Source organism: Zonotrichia albicollis, chromosome Z (assembly GCF_047830755.1).
Source record: "Zonotrichia albicollis isolate bZonAlb1 chromosome Z, bZonAlb1.hap1, whole genome shotgun sequence".
Lineage (NCBI taxonomy): Eukaryota > Metazoa > Chordata > Aves > Passeriformes > Passerellidae > Zonotrichia > Zonotrichia albicollis.
In genome coordinates this window covers 74,240,610-74,258,686 of record NC_133860.1, presented here as the reverse complement: position 1 = coordinate 74,258,686, position 18,077 = coordinate 74,240,610, and the positions used below count along the sequence as shown (strand labels likewise).

Below are 18,077 nucleotides of genomic sequence, written 5' to 3'. Positions count from 1 at the left end.
AAAGCTGTGATCCCATGAGAAGTTTGAACAGAGAGAGACAGAAGAGTTTGAACTGAGGAGAGAAGACTCTTTGCGCCCAGGGAAAGAAGAAGACCTCTGTTCCCAGAGATGAAGATGATCATACAGATAGATAATGTGAATCTTTGCTCTCGAACAGCTCATCCGTAAAATATGTACACCATAAGTTGACAAGGCCCATAAATGCAGGTGTGGGAAGGTTGTGAAAAGATGGGAGGGACTTCACAATTGCAGATTCCTGGGTGGCTGCTATTCGTGGAATTTAAAAGCCATGAACCAACTGTTTTCTTGTGGAGAAGTCTCCATGGAAAGACAATTCACTAAGTCTCCCTTAGTGAATTGAAGAAAGAGTATTCTAGACATGATAAAATGACTGAATTGTTTCTGTACATTGGTAGTGGGAAAGAAAAGGTTGTAGGGAGAGGAGAAGTGTTCTGAAGGTTTTATGCTGATTCTTTTAGTTCTTTCAGTTCTGCTAATAAACTTTTCTTTATACCCTTTTAAAGTTTTGAGCCTGCTTTTCCTTCCTCCGCATCCTATATCAGAGCAGGAAATTAGTAAGTATATTCTAGTGAGTACACTGGCATTTAGCCAGTGCTAGACCCACCAATGAATTGGTGCATTGGCCAGGAAATCTCAAATTGGCCAACCAAAGCCACTACAACAACTTAACAGATGCCATTAGTATTTAAACAATACCTAACAGATATCTGCACTATGTTTAGAAAGATTTATTACTATATAATTTTTTGTAATTTTTTTTTCAAAACATAAGGACTTTTGTTGTACTCCTAAATATGTGAGTAGAACTAATAACGGGGCATGTGCTCTGACATGCAGTGTCCTTAAGACAGGTAATAACATATGTCCAAATTATCCTGTCTGGGCTAAAATAGCCCAAATAACAAAGCTTTTTTTTTCGGCTGGTCTTCCAGGTGCTTCTACCAGACTTAAAAAGAAGGAGAAATTACATGGCTTAGTAAGAATCAAGTAAATCTCCCTTTCTCAATTGAACATGAAATACATTTCGTAGTTGTTTTCTCCTTTTTTCTTGATAAAGGGCACGAGGCCCAGTATAGAAACCATCACTAAAAGTATTCCTTTCTGTGGTTATTGACATCCTCACTGAACATATCACTTCAAAGTTGATGATGTCTTCTCTATAATTTTCTTGATGTCTTCCAATCATGTCACTGGATTTATTGGTCTTTATTTAAAGACTTTATTTAAAGACCAATAAATGCAGTGGTTTCTCTGCATCTGAGAATGGGGCAGCCGTTTCATGGGCCTGAGGTTGAAAGGAAGCTTCCCTTAGTAGCCTTGTCCCTAAACATTTTCCATTCACAGGGTTCTGCTTAGCAATTTGTCCAGAGTCAATATGGTCATGGCCATGATGCAAAGGAGGATTCCTTGTAGATGGGACTAGACTCTCTCTCAGTTTTTTAAGAAGATTCTAACAAACAGAAAAAAGCAGAAGGACATAGATGGTTTTCAGGTAATACATGCAGCAAAGTAAAATTTATTTTTTAGTACAGAAGAGTGGTTATCTAGTTTTGAATAATGGGGAGAAGAGCAACATTGGTTTCTTTGATTCTCTAGCTTTTGGGACTTAATAATGATGCTGTAGAAGGAAGAGAATGACCTGGCGATGCTGCCCACGTACTGAAAAGGAGAAGGGACGTGAGTGAACAAAATGGTTTCCTGTAAATTGTCTGAGCCCTAGCTCCCTAATAATGACTTTAATAGGGTCAGAGTTTTATTATGAGTTTATTGATAAGATATGCTGTAACAAAATTATTTTATAATGATGAATTAAATGTACATATCTGAATGTACAGCCTTGCTATCAAAAGGATAGCAGACTATGGGATTAAAAGCTAGACAATTCAGGATAGGAGTCTGTAATTAGTAGGCAGGTCACTTTTTTTTCAGTGACTGGTCTTCTTTCTCTTGCTGCTCACTTCTTCATGTGTACAATAATGGTTTGCAAATACAGATTTTTGGGGGAGGTAGCAAGAGGAACAGCTGGTTTTTTGATGCAGGCATTGGTACCTAATGAATTTTCCGCTGAGCAAGTTTAACCATAATTTTTAGTTTAAACGTATTCTTTATTAATATGGAAAGGTGCAAAATATTTTCATAGTTTTTACTCTTTAGCACAGTTAGTATAAAGAAATGAAGGCAGTCTTTTCTTCGTTGGTAGAATATTGATGAAATGAGGGTGGATGGCACATGGTTGTATGGAATGAATTGAATTGCGTGGGTTGACGACTCTATGACAGAAATGATGGAGAAATTCAAGTATACTTGATAAATCACTTCCTGGTTTTGTAAGCAGTCATCCTGGGTTTGGTTGGGACAGAGTTAATTTTCTTCTTAGTAGTGTTTTGGATTTAGAATAAGAATAATGATGATTAATACACTGGTATTTCTGTTGTTGCTAGGTAGTGTGTACCCTAAATCAGCTTCCTCTGCTTTGCCAGTGAGGAAGTGCGTAAGAAACCATGAGGGAGCAAAATCAGGAGAGGTGGCCCAAATTGGCTAAAGGCACATTCTATACTATAAACTCATGTCCAATAAACTGAGGGGGTTGGGTGGGAGCTGACCATACAGCTTGAGGACAGGCTGGATATCAGCCAGCAGCTGGTGAGCCATATTGAATTGTCTATCCCTTTTCTTTCTTGAGGTTTATTTATCTCTTTTTTTTTTAAGTGTCACTTTTGTTACAGTTGTTTTTGTTATCATTATTATTAAAATACTTTAATTTTATTTGGATTTATATATTTTTTTCCTCAGTTCTCCCCAGCCCACTCTGTGGTAGCGAGTGATTGAGCAACCACATATTACTTAATTGCTGACTGGGATTAAACTATAACAGCATGATATTGTCTAGTTTTATGAATTACAACTCAGAGGAAAGGATCATATTGCTCTTCGTGTCTACTGTGCTTAGCATTGTATTTTATTGTATTCAGAATTTAAGTTGTTTTCTGACAAGACATTCTATTTGCATTATCTCTTTTGTGACTATTATTGTCATTATTTTAAATGTATGTTCGTTGTACCATATTAATCTTGTTCCTGAGAAATAAGCTGCATTTAAGGATAATATTGTCTTTTTTGGTGATTCTAATGAGATAATAACATACAGGAATCATTAGCCCAAATGTAATTGAAGCCTGAAACTGTGACAGCTGAGAAAATGTTGTGTGTTTTTAGTGATATGAAGGCTGACTTCCGTTTAAAAGTAAGCTGCTAACAGATGTTTAGAACACTCTTCTTTTTCATTAACAATGTGAGTCAAACCCTGAATACTTGACTAGGAAAACAACTTCCTGCTAAGCTAGTGGTATCACAAATCTACCATGTTTGCTAGGCTATTGGGTTACACTGGGCCACTGTAACAATTCTGAGTGTTAAATAAATTTCACTAAGTGTTTTATCTTTTCATTTAGTGCTGGGGGAACAACCAAAAAGAATTTACATTACACTAAATTCAGATTCCTTTTTTTTTTGTCTGACAGTGAAATTCTGTCCTACCTCATGAAAATCTTTGTCTATGTAAGTGGTTCAAGTAAGAAATATGAGGAAATGTGAATGAGGGGCTAGATTCACAAAGCTAATGGCAAAGAAGTGATCTTCCTCCTCATTGAAGTTTGTACCTTCAGGTGTAAGTCACCAGAAGTGCATGAGGAAGTTGTTATTCTTTTCCTCAGGAGGTGTGAATTTAATACTTTAACCTAAATTAGTGTCCTAGCTACCAACAAGTAAGTATTATAAGGTGTCTTTTTTAGATACTGCTGCTTTATGTTCCCTAATAAATAAAGCTAGGAAAACTCAGTAGGTCAGTGAACCTCAGCATTAGACTGCAGCATTATTAGTGTTTTATAAAAATTAAAACAGTTTCACAAAAATGAATATGAAAGACCCAAATCAGAATTATATATAATATTTTTGTGACTAGAAAACTTACTTGTCAGATGGGGAGCTTCTGCTGAGTTCATTTTCTATTTAATTTATTAACAAGTATTAGAGTCCAGATTTCACAGGAGATGCAAGTAATCACCTTGAAAAAGGTGATTTCAAAGACACCACTGAAGTCAAACCCATTTACCCCAGAAAAAAAGGCTTGTATACATAATAAAGTGCTACTATAGAAGATCATTTCAAAATACCATTATTTTTTTAACTCCTGCTTACATGAAAACTGAAATGATAATTAAAAATTATATTTTGTTTATTGACTTGTCTTTTTAAAGTAACATTTTTTATAACTTTGCCCTTCTTTTCTTTTTAACAGCACCTTCAGGCTTGAAGGAATATCTGTATTTGGAGGCACGTCAATTAATTTGCGTATCAGATTCATCATTGTGACTTCTTGCAGGCCAGATCTGAGAAGTAACCAGGAAACCTGACCTTTAGTGGAGAATGGAAGAACCCTTGAAGTCAGAGCACAACTGAGCACTAGTGTAATCTGCATTGAATCATCTTTCTCAGATCTGACAGCTAGAAGCTGAGTCCTGGCAACAGCCACAGCCTTAAATTCCATTCAGTGGGAAAGAAGGATAAGAGAACTCAATGTTTTGCCCCGTTGCAGAAACTGCTGTTTCCAGGCCTAACACCTGAGTCCTGTGCTGAGCAACAAGAGTACCAAACAAGGAGGTTTTTATGGGTACAGCCAGCATCAACAAATATTTCAATATGTAGCCAAAAGGAAAAAGGAAGCACTTAGTAATTTCAGAAAATGGATGCATTTATTGTAACAGAGAAATGTTACTATCTGTGGGGAAGAAGACCTCTGTTGTCCCTTGTATATATTCAAAGCCATACAGGAACAGGGCATAAGGGAAGTCACTTAAAAGGATGCTCTCTCCTGTCCTCCACCCAACTTTGAGGAAGTTCTGCTCTTAGAGATTGCATCTCGAGGCACTTCTGTTATTTGCACTGTCACTTCCATTCAGGGTAATGATGTGTGCCACCATTTGCACAGATGGCCCCAGGAGATTTTTGACCACAACAAGCTATACTTTGCCAGGGCTCCAAATGGAATTTAAAAGTTAGAACTGAAGAAAGACATTTATGCTCTCTTTTACTATGGGGATCTCTTCACAGAAAGGATTATGGTCCTTTCTTAGGATGAAATAAATACATGCATATACATACATATATACATATGTATATATATGAAAAAACAGCAACATGATAAGGTGTATTTAAAAAGGGGATACAATCTTTTTTAATAGCATCCATTTTTTTTATCATATTAGCAGCCGAGAAATTTAATCTATTGAATTATACATCAAAAAACGTTCCTGTTGAACATTGACATTTAGTCCCAGTTACTGCTAAAGAAGTCATTTGTAATATGTACTTGACATAAAATTTTTCTAGCCATTTGTCTATGCTTCATGGAGAAATCTAACAGACAAGCAACATTTTCAGTTTATTTTTCTAAATAAATGTGTTGTTTGTATTATTTGCAGTCACTCATTTTGGCTGGTTTTCATTATCTCCAAAAGTGATTTAAAGACAGAACCAAAACACAGGGATTGTTTGTTCTTGTTAAGCTGTAATGATTTGCTGAATGAAAGCTTTAATATAAATACTGTAATTTGTAAAATGATGAAGTATATTTATATAGGCAAATATGTATGGAAAACAAAAGGAGGTATTTTAACTCTTAATTTCAGAACATAGTTTATTTTAATATCCACAGGAAGAAATTAAATATATAATGGGATAGGGTTTTTATTATCAATGAGTTTTACTAAGTGAAAATTTGGATGTTTAAGAATGAAATGAATGTAGTCAAATAATGGTGGTTTCCCAAATTATACGAAGACCTTTTGCCAGTTGTCTCATTTTACTCAAAAACTGATTTAATCATCAGGGGGTTGGGTTTTTCTGGGGGGGTGTGTGTGCTAAGGTTTTTGTTTGGTGTTTTGTTTGTTTTGGCATACTGACAGGACCATGAATTTGATACTATTTGCTCATAATTTGAAAAGCTACAGAATAAAATATTGTTTCTTAGAACAATCTACAGTTTGCAGTTAAGAACAGTCATTGTTATCAAACTAATGCAGTGTTTTGTTGTAGAGTTACTGAACATTTCAATGCTAGAGCTGTTTTGAATAAATTTTTTTTCCTTTTTTTCTTAGTCCATTAGCCTATGTGTAATTCAAAGAGAAAAGTAATGCATTTGGTTCCCAGTTCACTTAAATAATGTGTCTTAATTCCAGTTATATGTATCTGATTTATAAGAAGCTGAATAGCTTTTTTTTTCCAGTTCATTGCTTTATAGAAGCATTTAAGTGCTCACTACCAGAAAAATTACCTTTCAACAACAGAAATAATTTTCAAAAAGTCTGTGGGTTAACTTTGTGAAGGGCAGGTGTCTTAAAAATGTGTTGCTCTGCTCTAATGTGCTAACAAGTGTAATGCGTGTATGTTTGTGTGTGCGTGTGCACGCATGGCACCCTTACCTGCTCATGAATGAAATGCCAGCTCTGCTGAAGTAAGTGCCACAAGTCCTGTTACTGCAAAAGATGCTCATGTTACTGTATTCTTTGGTGAAAGACCTCTGTCTTTGCTTGTGACTCTGAAGCCATAAACAGCTTTTGAAGTTTGTCAGGAAATCAGAAAATTAAGTATATTTATGTTAGGCTCCCTCATTTGGCAAAAATTGGGATGATCTTATGATTTGACTCATTTTATGAAAGTTAGTGGTCAATTTCCTTTGGCGCAATGGATAAATGAAACCTTTGTGTTTGTTGAAGAATGATGTCTGTGTTTTGTTCACACACAATTCAGCTTTTGGCTTATAGTGTTCTTACTGTGATGTCATTCCTGTATCATTAGAATAACTTATTTGGACACATAACTGGCATGGGCTTGGTTTTCCTCCTTTTTTGGATTATCGGTATTTTAAAATTGGAGAGCTTCTTCTTTGAGACAAGTATTCAGTTGTTTAAGAAGGGAACAACATTATTGAAACAATAAGAAAATTTCAGAATAATAATTCGAACACTTCCATCATTGTCCAATAATATCACTTGAAAAAGCTCTTATTTTTGTGAACAAAATGCATTCATCTGTATTTGAAAATAGCCCAATAAAAATCCAGTGGAATAATTTGTTACTACTTGCAAATACTTTTCTGCTATGCTGAGTTCTAGATCAACTTGTGTGTAAAATTTTTATTGCACAAAACCCACCTAAAACAATGCTCAGTTTTCTTCAGAAAAATACATGAGATATGAAATATAATGATTTCGTCCCAGGAGTGGTTTTATGTAATTTGTGCAATGCAAAAATGATGAACAGATACCAACATGTAGGCCTAATTTAAGTGACAGATGTAATTGGAAGATAACACTGCAAACCACAGGTCTCATTAATCACATGCTGTTATTTGCACCTCTGCTTAACTGGGACTTCATGCTGGAAAGTAAATTTCAGTGTGCGTGCACACTCATACAGTGTTATGTATCATGTCTTATTTTAGTAGCAGTGTCACTGGGAGAAATTCAGAAATTTTCTTGATTTAAATTAAATTCTTAGATAAGTATTCAATATTGGATATAAATTGAGATGATGTCTGCATATTGTGGAGATACTCCCATCAGATAGCATTTCAACACAATTTCAGAAATTGCTGGCAAATAATTATCACTGAAATTTTGTAGTTTAAAACCGGAGGAGATAATTATATTATCTATTGAACAGCAAAAAAATTGTGGCATTTCCGTTATGTTCATCCAAGCATACTGACAACACCAGGAGAACTTTTTCCCCTGAGATGACTTTTCAGCAGCTAATGGGTCCTTTTGTGGGTATTTGTGTCATGCATACAAGAAAGGCCTACACAAATAGTTCTGGCCTAATAGTGCATTGTTCCCTTAGAGGGCATCTGAAAAGCCACCTGGAGCAGCCAATAAGTTTGAAAGGATGAGGTGTGCAAAACAAAATGCTGACAGATCTAGACTTGTCTGCAAGACAGAATTTCAGCACTTGAAATTTTTAAAAGACAAGGATCGCCATCTTTCATGAGAAAAATTGGGATATGTTAAAATAGCTCTTTTACAGAGCGGAAGACAAAGACTATGAAAACCTGGTGATCACCAGGGTGATATACAAGTGTCCCTCCTGACAGAGCTTCTCCAAGTGTCACATGTTGAGAATATCCCCAAGGGACAGGTTTTGTTTTTACCCCTGTGATCAGTGGTGTGCTGGGTACATGGCAAGGCAGTGATGTTGTTACTAAAAGCTGACCACAAGACAGTGGTAGGCTGTTGTCTAAGGAGAGCTGGAGGAAGGACAGCCACCATTCTGCCCAGGAGTGTCCTGCTAGGGAGGAAGCTGTTACTGAGACTGGATCATAGAAGGAATCTCAGAGGACTACTGAGACTAAATCAATGATTTTCATGAACTGGACTATTGAAGATGCCATGAGAGGGGAAAAAAAGGGATGTTGTTCAAAATACTTCTCTCTCTAGATTCAATGTCCTTGCAGATCTGCTAGGAAGCCATGAAATCTCCCCACAGCTGGGCTGAATTTCAGAAAAGATAATTATAAGCAAGAACTCCTGTTCAGGAGAATCTGGAAGGAATAGGGTAAAGTCATGGCAGATGGCATAGAGACTATTCAAGTTATTCTTGAAGGAAGAGAGTAAATACATTCTGCTTAGCTAGAAAGGCTTGAGAAAGGGTAAAAGGGAAACCACACGGCTAATCAGCAGGGTATCAGAGGCTACTGAGGGCAAGAAGTCCTTCAGATAGTTGAAGATTTTTAAAGAAAGTGTAAGGATTAAATGTAAGACTAAATACAAATTTAAAAAGAAAAAAAAACCCCAAACAACAAACCCAGAGCAACATTAATCAAATCAACTCCAAGATACTTAAGAGATTTCTTAATTAAAATAGTTGAAAGAAACTAGAATTAAGAAATTCTGTTTCTGCAGCAGAGCAGAGGGAAGTCTGGGAGACCATCTGTAATGCTGAAAGATAATCAAGGAAAACAGAAGCACTTGCAAGAAGCTTTAGGAACAAGATGGTCAGAACACTTTAACTCTGCTCATGCTGTGGAAGAACTTTTGTAGGTTCTCACACATTATTTTTTTTTGTGGGGGAGCTCATATGAAGTCATGATTTGCCAGTTTGAGGTGGTACAAAACAAAATGAAGGGATATAAAGCTAAGATTTTTAAAGACACTCCGGGGTGAAGTAGCCAAATCATGCCTGTGGAATGAAATTCTTTGTTTAAAGTTATTTTGATAGCTTTTGAGATGTGAGGTTGCAACTATGTTGCCAGTTTTATATTGAAAGAGTATGGTCCATTGAATCACTATGAGGCAAAAGCATTCAAACTTCAATAATGTATCTCTAAAAAGAGCTAAACACATCTAACGGTGTCAATATTACCAAACACCACAGGAAATTGCACAGATGGCTAAGAGAAAACACAAAAGAAACTGCAGCTGGCTAAGAGGAAAGTTCCTAACTTCATAAAAAGATGAAAAATATTGGAGAAAATAGTGATTTTTGTGTCAGTTTTCACAGGCGACAGAGGCCAAGAGTGAATTTCCAAGGGACATATTTTGTGATCCATGTGTTCCAAAATATATTTGAACATGTGAATATGCTGGAAAAGTAGTGTATAGTTAAGTGGTGAATTTGGTGATCATACTAAATTAATAAAGATGATAAATAGGAGAGGTCCTGAATGACAGACTAAATTAATTTTATTAAAATTAAAAATTAAATTGAATAAAGATAAATATAAACTGATATTAAAACAATTTTATATTTTATATATTTCACTTAGCTTTAATTTAGCAGTTAAATGTTTTTGTGAAATTGTTGGTCTTGTGCTTAGGAGGGCAGAAAAAATGGAAGTATGCAGTTAACATTTATTAGGAAAGCAGCAGAGAAAATAAGTGAACGTTGCATGCTTCATTGTATGCAACAGATATGCAATAGCCTAATATGATATTTAACTTTTTAAATACTATGCCCAGTTCCTTGACTGGAAAACAAACAAGCAAACAAACAAACAAACAAAAAATGTGATCAAACTGAAAACAAAAAATGTGATCAAACTGAAAAAGCTTCAGAGAATGAATGAAAAGGTAGAAAAATAAAACAGTACAATTTGATTCTGTCTGTGAAGTGACAGCAGGTAATAATTCTTCTGCTCAACAGAGGTGTGAAAGAGAAGTAGAGTGACAAGATCATGAATGGCATTGAGTGTGGAACAGGGGTCATCAAACAAATCCAGCCACTGGGTAGCTCAAAAATAACACAAAAGTGTTTATGTAAGCAATGTGAAGGGAAGCTGTGGAACTCTTTCACTCAAAACATATTGCATATGCTGAAAGCTTATGGGAATGAGGGGCTGTGAGAAGAAAAGGAAAAATAGTAATTGAGAGTTGCTAAATGAAGTGATCCTGATTTTGCTTCTAGTGAAGACACATTTGTGTCAGGGTGAGTATAATGCAGGTGAATTTCTACATGTGTGTTCTGGATCAATGTCAGCTATGTTTGTGACTCACCTATTCCATTTACATAAACTGAGACCAGGGAGCAGAAAATTCTACTTTTGCAACATGTGCTATGTACTTTACAGAGGCACAAACAAATTAGCAAAACCAGCCAAGAGCTTTCATATGGAAAGCATAGGGAAAAAAAATCTTTAAGATGGGTAAAGGATGATGTTCTGGGGGTAATGTCATTATTGAAAATTCACCTGTTCAGTAATGTGGTACATTGAGGTTTATCTACTGAGATTTAAATAGACACGTGTAGTTATTAAGAAGACTAATGTCAAGCAAGAGATTAATGTTTCAGGAAGCAAAACAATCCCAAATTAAAAAAAAAAAACAAACAGTCTTTTGATTAGTGCTGATTACATATTTCTTTAAAATAAAATGAATCTGTTTAATTGTTTCCTTAGTTTTGTCTCTGAAATAAATATCTTTTACCAACAAGTATAGTTGCATTGCAAGTTGTGAGTGGAAACCACCTGGATAATCAGTATGAGAAACAGATTTTGAGAATCTGAGCCCCACATTGATCAGACAAACTCCCTTTGAATTACCTATATTTGGATACCTGGGGAGTTTTCACACATTTCCACCAAACTGACAGCAATTGGGCATATGACAAACCCATTATTTATAGTGGAGAGTTTGACACTTTATTTTGTTAGAGAGATTAATACCTGAAATATATTACTAGAAGACCCAGTCAGGATTTAAAACCCAGGATTTAAGACTTTTGAAAATTAAATTGCCAGACAATCTAAGATTATAAATGAACCAAAATCTATATATAATGTGGAATGCAATGAAATTTATTTGATCTTGCCTATTATTTTTTTTCATTTAAACAGATTTTGCAACAGCAATAATATATTGTGGGAAAACAATTGTACAATAAGGTCTTTTTCCTAGAGAAAAATGTTTTAAGTTGTTGTATCTGCCAAAGTGCATACATTTCTAATTATTATAATTCAGTGAGCAAAATATTAATTACTGTTGTGACTATCACTCTTACAGTTGTGGTGCTATTGATGAAATAGGACAGTACATTTGGTTTTAAAATTGTTTTTCATCTATTTCTCAAAAAAATGCTTGCTTTTTCTCCAGCTTCTCTGTAATGCTCTCTGCTTTCATATTACTAAAAGAGACTTATGCTTAGTTCATTCCTCTGTTTTCAAACCGCAGTTGTCACTGTGACATTATAAAACAAACTTAATTAATCTGCTGGGAATTAAATTCTGTTGGTCGTATGCCCTCTTCTTTTTGCTGAGCAGGAGATATTGCAGGATGGTTAACAGGCTTATTTTAGTTCAGTTATTTGTACTGATTTTATCTTTTGTTAAAGTAAATGCATACTATTTGTGTGCAAAAGCTAACTAAGGACACCATCTTTACTACAGGCTGTTTAAACAGAGATTTCTAAGTTAATTTAGAGTATCTTGTAAATGGATGAGAAGTATTTCCATCTGGCTGGTTATGGCTTTGTTCTTTTTGAACTACCCATGTGTTGCTTTGAGTGGAATGAATTTAACTAAATGAAATCACTATATAACTCCCTTTTTTTACTTTGCAAAATTATTACTTTTCTGACATTAGAGAGGATTCTACCTCACACTTAAACAAGTCTGTAATTAGGATTTAAAATGTCTTCATGTTTTTGATTGTATTCAAGGATACAGTAAACAAACAATGATTAAATGTAGAGTAGCAAAAGGGAGATATTTTCAAAAATAAAACCAAAAAGATAAGCAAATTAAAACATTTGAAACGTGCAGCCGCAAATGAACTGAAAATGCATTATTAGATATAGCTAAAAGATCTAAATTCTGACATGAAAAAGGAGAAGACACACTGAACGTTAGATTCCTGGAACTGATGCCTGCAGAATATGAATTAATGAGGGGTAAAATATATATCATCATTTTATCTTCAAACTTTCAAACGTTTGCAGTTAGGGCAGATGAAGCTAAGCAATGCTAGAAAAATGTCTGGTTAGGATGTCTTTCTGGTTAAAAAGTGTTCTGGTTTTGCTTTGGAGGTGATCAGCCATAGTTTTGACTTCATAACCTTCTCTGATGGTGCAGCCACACTTTCTATGTATCCTAGTATTTTATCACGAACACATTTTTCCATACATACAACCTGGTCTATCCATCTTGGTCTTCAAGGCCACTGTCCCTTCTGTAATTCCTTTCATATTGTTTGCTACTGCTGCAAGGTGTTTATCTCTGCTTCTTCAAACATGGCCCTTAGCTTTAACTTTGCCAGACTAGAAGCAGCTCATCTCTCTCACGCTCCCCATGCCAGTCATGTTCTTTAGGTCCCCTGTAGCTTCTGCTGCAGGTTCTGCACCGTTCATCCAGCTCGGGGCAAGAGCACATTGTCGGCCTTGTGGTCAGCTCTCACCCTCAAGTCCTTTCAGCCTGGGTCCTTGCAGCTCCTTCAGTCACTCTCCACCATCTGCATATACTCTGCCCTAGGTGCAGATCTTGGCCCTTCTGCCTCCTAAGCAAAATCCATACATTTCCTTAGATCTTGCTGACATTAATTTTTGTCATTTGTTATGTCAGTCACTTTTCTTAGCATCATGTAGAAATTTGTCAACTTTGCATTCTATGTCACAATTCAGATCCCTCATGCTGTGTTGCATCATGGCAGTCATTAATACAGGTAGAGCATGATTTGCCTACTGGTAAATCTCTGTGTGTTGTTCCTGATTGCATTGTTTTCTGTGTGTGCTCAGAAATTAATTCCAAATCAATGCTATTTGTGAACTTCATGGTGTAAAAAGTGAGGTTGCTTTTTTAAATGTTTTCTTGATCTCCCTTCTGTCTTAATATGAATATAATATTTGTCTTTTTTCAGTTGGTGAGGACCTTTCTTGATTTCCATGATTTTTAATAGATTATAGTAGCCATGTGTTCTCTGCAGTCAGCACCTCTGACACCTTGAGGTGTCAAGCTCAATTTGATCTGGCATCCTGTACTTAAGATCAACATTTTTAAGCTAATTCTTGGTCTCTTGTAAGCCTGCATCCAAAATAGGACAGGTACTTACAGAATATAAAAAGTAGGCTTTGACTGAGGTGAAAATATCTTTAAATAATTCAGCCTTTTCCATATAATCTAGCAGCCAATTGGTTCTCCCATTCAGCAGTTTGTATTTTCAGTGAATTTCCTTCTGATATTAGCATACATGTAAGAGCTCCTCCTATTACATTTATGCCCCTAACTAATTTTAGCCCTAATCAGGTATTGGCCTTTTTATCCTTAACAGAATGAGCAATACTTTTATAGTCTTTCTTTGATTTCTGTTATTGTTTCACTTCCTGTATGATTTCTAGCATGTAAGTTCTCTGTGTAATGGTGAAATTTTTACAGAAATTTGTGCTCTTCCTGCATGAAGGGGTCCTTTTCTCCTGAGCTCCAAATAATTTTTCTTTAAAAGTCAGCTAATTATTCTGGATGGTGCAGAGGCACCAAGAGTATTAATCAGCAACATTCTAAATAAGTAAAAATCTGCTGTCCTGAAAACAAAATCTTCTGTCCAGAAGGCTGTTCTTTGCCTTTCTCCAAATCTTGATCTCATCTTCTCCTGGTCACTGCAACCCTAACTGATGCTCACAGGTGTTTTTCCTCTTTAAGCAGCTGGTCAAACAGAGTATTTTCCCTGGCTGGGCCCTAAACTCACATTAGAAATTCAAATGCAGTGCACTGAAGATCTTTCCATGATGCTTAAGGTTTGTATTACTTGTTCAGTAGATTCCATATGGTCAAAATCCCTATAATGGACCAAGGGCTCTGATCAAGGGATTCCTTGATACATATGAATAATGTCAAAGAGGCCACCTGAAACAGCTGGATGGATGACTCAGCAGGAAATACTTGGTTGTCAGAATTTTGAAGAGTGTAAATATTTGCTCAAGTTACTGCAGAAAGGCTTTAAAAAAATCTAAAATTTGCAAACATTGAATATTACCTGTTTTGATGAATGAAGTTTTGAGACTTAAATAGTCTGTCATTCAGGCAAGCATAGAAATTCTTTTAATATATTATGTAAATTTGCTTTTAATTAATTTGTGCTTAACCCATATGCATATGAAAGTAGATGACTATCTGTGTGGGCAAATCAATACAAAGGGCAGAAAAAAGTTAAATTGCTTGGGACTTGACTTCCACTTAATCTGGATATGTAACAGGATGGAAATATGTGTGTCCTGCTACAGGTATAAAGATGATTTATTCTCACATTATTTTTAATTTCTGTTGACAGTATAATGCTAAAGGATTCACTGACATTAAAATGAGACCTTCTCTTGTTTCTACTACTGTTTTCCTAGTCAAGAGCAGATTGAGTCTTTAATGTGTGTTTGGCTCCTTGTAGGATAGCTCCTGAATTAAAAAAAATAACTGGGAATTTTTTCTTTTTTCCTGTGAGGATCTCAGTAAAGTGTGGGTAGAAAAAGAGCTGAGAAAAAATAATATTTCTTTCTCATTGTTTGAAATCTATTATGTGAGAAATAGAGTTGTCTTCTGAAGATGCATAGTTCTTCTGCATGAAGCATGAGCAGATGGGAAGCTGATTTAGATTACTCAACTTTAACTAAAGCTACCTAAGAGGAATCCTTCATTATTCCAGATCATTGAGATAAGTTTTGACTAAACATGATCATGTTTAATAAAATTTAGCAATTTAGGGAATATTCATGGATGGAGCATAAACATTAAAGGCATAAACATTAAAGGTAAACATATACACTTAAGTTTACAAGGAGTCTTCTAACACATATAGGAAAAAACAATTTTTTGGCCTTGTTACATTTGCCATAATCAGAAACCACACTGATACTAGAATGAAAGGTTTGCCAAGATGAATAGAAGATAACAATTTCCTAACTTTTCATATTTTTTTGATTCAAACAAGTATTACTAGGTTACCATCTCTACTTGCCTGCATTAATATTTAGCAGGTCTTCTTTTTTAGAATTTACTCTAGCTTATTCTAGAGTAAAAAGTATTTTCTAGAATTTACTCTAACTTATTCTGCTTGGGATGAAGCAACCAGTATATTTTTCTTTTCAGGGAATCATATTGACAAAGCAGAGACATGGGCAGATATATTTACTCAGAATATATAATTTAAACATGAACCTTTCTAAGCTAAAATATGTCTTTGAAATTTTTCCAGACCCCCATTAATAGGAAATGGGCATGAGTATAATCCTTGAGGGATGATATTTTAGTTTTGATTGAAACAGGAAATGCAATTTAATGACATCTCTAAGGAAAGAAGGATTAGGGCTGCAGGCAAAAATATGAAGAACAGAGGGATTTTCAAAAGCTTGAACTGCAGAGGTAATACATTCTGTTCTTCTACCCGCTGGACTCATGTATCTGATGAAAGTGTACTTACTACACAGATACAAAAGGATAAAGATTACAGTCATCACCTGCTGTTCTTCCTGCTGGGTTTTCATGTACTGATTCATCTTCATAGAAACAATCAGTTTACCAGGGGGATGTCTTGTGGCTTTTTGCTATTATTATTATTATTATTAGGTTTTAAATTTTGTCCATTAGGGATTTAAATATTATGATTTTTTTTTTTAAATACTATTTATTATGGTGTCTGAAAGCTCTTCTAATTTGATGGTGCAAGTATTTTGAAAGTGTTTTATATTTTGCTGAGAAGTTTTGGATACCAAGAATACTTTGAAGTGTTTGGATAACGAGAATGTATGCAACTGGATTTATCCCCTTAAATTCTTGTCTGTTATTTTTGTTTCAGTGTTAATCAAACCTCATGGGTTTTTTGCATTCATCTATTTTTAGTAAATTTTTTCCAAAATAAGCTCTTTTTTTGCTCAAGCAAGGCAGCATAATGCAATTTTTTGTTACAATTATATTTAATTATTTTATATACAGATCTATATTTATAGGAACATATTTTGTGTTGGAGAAAAGTTGCAAAAAATTGCAATTCTGATGTTTGAAATTTTTAGATAGTACATTATTTAGTGCCGCAAAGATTGCACACACTGATCTTTCATGCTTACATACTTTTCATTTAGTTTTGGATGGAGAGTTTTGACATTTATCTTCATTGTCATTGTGCCAAGGGCAATTTATTTTATTTAATATCTTGCTGAAGAATGGAATGACAACAAGTATTGGAATCAAGTATTTGACATGATACATACTGTGGTAAAGAGTATTCCTGAGGCAACATTACTGAATCAATAATACTGTACAATGCAAAAAGTAGGATGACTTTCCTTTAGAACACGTATGACAATTTTTCTCTATTTCCAATTTCCAATATAGAAAGGATGCTAAGGTTTTTTTTTCTGGGTGTTCATAAGACTGCATTTCCAGAAATAAATATTTCTCTGAGAGCGCTTATGTAAATCATGATCATCTGAAGGCAGAATATGTTTACTGACAGTTGGAACTGAGGGTCTCAGTCTAACTGTGAAGCACTGAATCCCTGGCTATTTACTCCTTGGAATCCATAATAGTTATTTCTTTGATTAGAGTGTTTTTTGGATAAATAATGGTTAGTGTGCTAATAACATAAGCAAAGCACTCAGAAAGAATCAATTTTAGCATTGCTAAAGCACTGCTGAAGTGCTCTAAATGGCAAATGAAATAAATGTATTTGTGAATGAATGAAAATTTGTTTCTGAGCACATAAAGAAAATTTCGCTGTCACCATAAATGGAAATATGCTAATCTCATGTAAGTACAGTGTCAGCCTTTAAAGCAAGTGCAGGGACTGACAACTTATTTGAGAGAAAATGAAAAAGAGGGAAGGGAAGGGAAGGGAAGGGAAGGGAAGGGAAGGGAAGGGAAGGGAAGGGAAGGGAAGGGAAGGGAAGGGAAGGGAAGGGAAGGGAAGGGAAGGGAAGGGAAGGGAAGGGAAGGGAAGGGAAGGGAAGGGAAGGGAAGGGAAGGGAAGGGAAGGGAAGGGAAGGGAAGGGAAGGGAAGGGAAGGGAAGGGAAGGGAAGAGGGAAGGGAAGAGGGAAGGGAAGAGGGAAGGGAAAAGGGAAGGGAAAAGGGAAGGGAAAAGGGAAGGGAAAAGGGAAGGGAAAAGGGAAGGGAAAAGGGAAGGGAAAAGGGAAGGGAAAAGGGAAGGGAAGGAAAAAGGGAAGAGGCAAGGTGAGGAATCATTGGAATGGAAGACTGGATGTCTTGCTAAAGTCAGAGTTTCAGGCACTGGCAGGAAAAAAATCAGTCCAAAAAATGTGACTTTCTGGTAGTTAACAATTATGCATACAGACAGGATTGTATACCTTTACTTGCACCTTTAGTAGCTTTTCAGAGGCTAAAAAAGTTTAAATACATAAATAGGCCTCCTCTTTTCATATTCTGTATAAAAAGAATTCCTGTGCCTCAAAGTCCACATCCACTTTTTCTAGAGCATATTTTCTTATGTCTTATGTACTGCTGGAACCCAAGAACCTCAGAGAAACCCATAAATCATTTGGGAGAAACTAAGCTCTAGGCAAAGGCAAATTATTT

General features: G+C 35.4%; 1 protein-coding gene across 4 annotated transcripts in view; it reads left to right on the top strand.

Annotated features, from left to right (window-relative positions):
* The window catches only part of PRR16 (proline rich 16), a 153,404-nt gene extending 136,047 nt beyond the window's left edge, over positions 1–17,357 (top strand). For 2 of the 4 annotated variants that reach the window (XR_003380696.2, XM_005488433.4), the window contains one exon: positions 4,319–17,357. The gene's annotated coding sequence lies outside the window, so the exon portion shown is untranslated. The remainder of the gene's footprint in view (positions 1–4,318) is intronic. The other 2 variants (XR_003380698.2, XR_003380695.2) reach the window with 2 other exon arrangements.
* The last annotated feature ends 720 nt before the right edge of the window (positions 17,358–18,077 follow it).